An 870-nucleotide genomic window follows, 5' to 3' on the forward strand; every position below is an offset into this window, starting at 1 on the left:
ATTAGAATACCCCACTCAGTTCATTATTAGGAGAGGGAGAAGTAAACCCCACCAATAAAGTAAGTCCACTCCATATCTTCTCATTCATAATGTAGAAAATAATCGATTGTAGGAAGATAGACCGAGAGGCGGTCAAAAAAAAGGTACCAATAGTAAAAGAAAACTATTTATTGTTAAATAACGTTTCAATCTGACGGCCCTGCAACGTGGGTCGAAACGTTTGTAAGTAATAAATTTTTTTTTTCTATTTTGATACCATTATTGATCGCCACCGGGACTATATCCCTTTAATCTACTTCATACGGTCAACTATCTTCTTTCAATAGAAAATAATCGTTTTAAAATCACAAATTCTAACTATATTTCAAATATCAATTAAATAATGGCCGTAATTAACAATAATAATTTAATCCCACTTTAAAATCAGTATGAATCTGACTTAACCTGTTAAATGATGGGAATATAATACTAATTGCTAATTAAACTACTTATAAGAAATTTTATTTCACGAAGTTTTAATGTTATTTCGAATCTTCGGTTTATAACTTATTTTACTAATAAAATTTCCTTTGTTTATTTGCTTTTTATAATCATTTATTCTTTTATAGGCGATGAGTTGAAATTGTTTACATTGAAAAATCATTAAAAGGCAAATATTTTTTTCTTAAATTCGCACTATAAATAGTTATTATTATTTTAAATATTGTGGAGGTCCGATTCACCCCTCAACTATAAATTATATAACTAATAAGAAATTTCCTCTGTTTGTTTGTTTTTTATTATCATTTATATTTATAGGTGGAGTTGAAACTTTTTATGTTGAAAAATATTAAAAGGTAAATTAAAAAAAAAAATTGCAGTTTTTTTATT

The sequence above is a fragment of the Halyomorpha halys genome, unplaced genomic scaffold (assembly GCF_000696795.3).
Source record: "Halyomorpha halys isolate HHAL.00 unplaced genomic scaffold, Hhal_1.1 Scaffold228.1, whole genome shotgun sequence".
Classification (NCBI taxonomy): domain Eukaryota; kingdom Metazoa; phylum Arthropoda; class Insecta; order Hemiptera; family Pentatomidae; genus Halyomorpha; species Halyomorpha halys.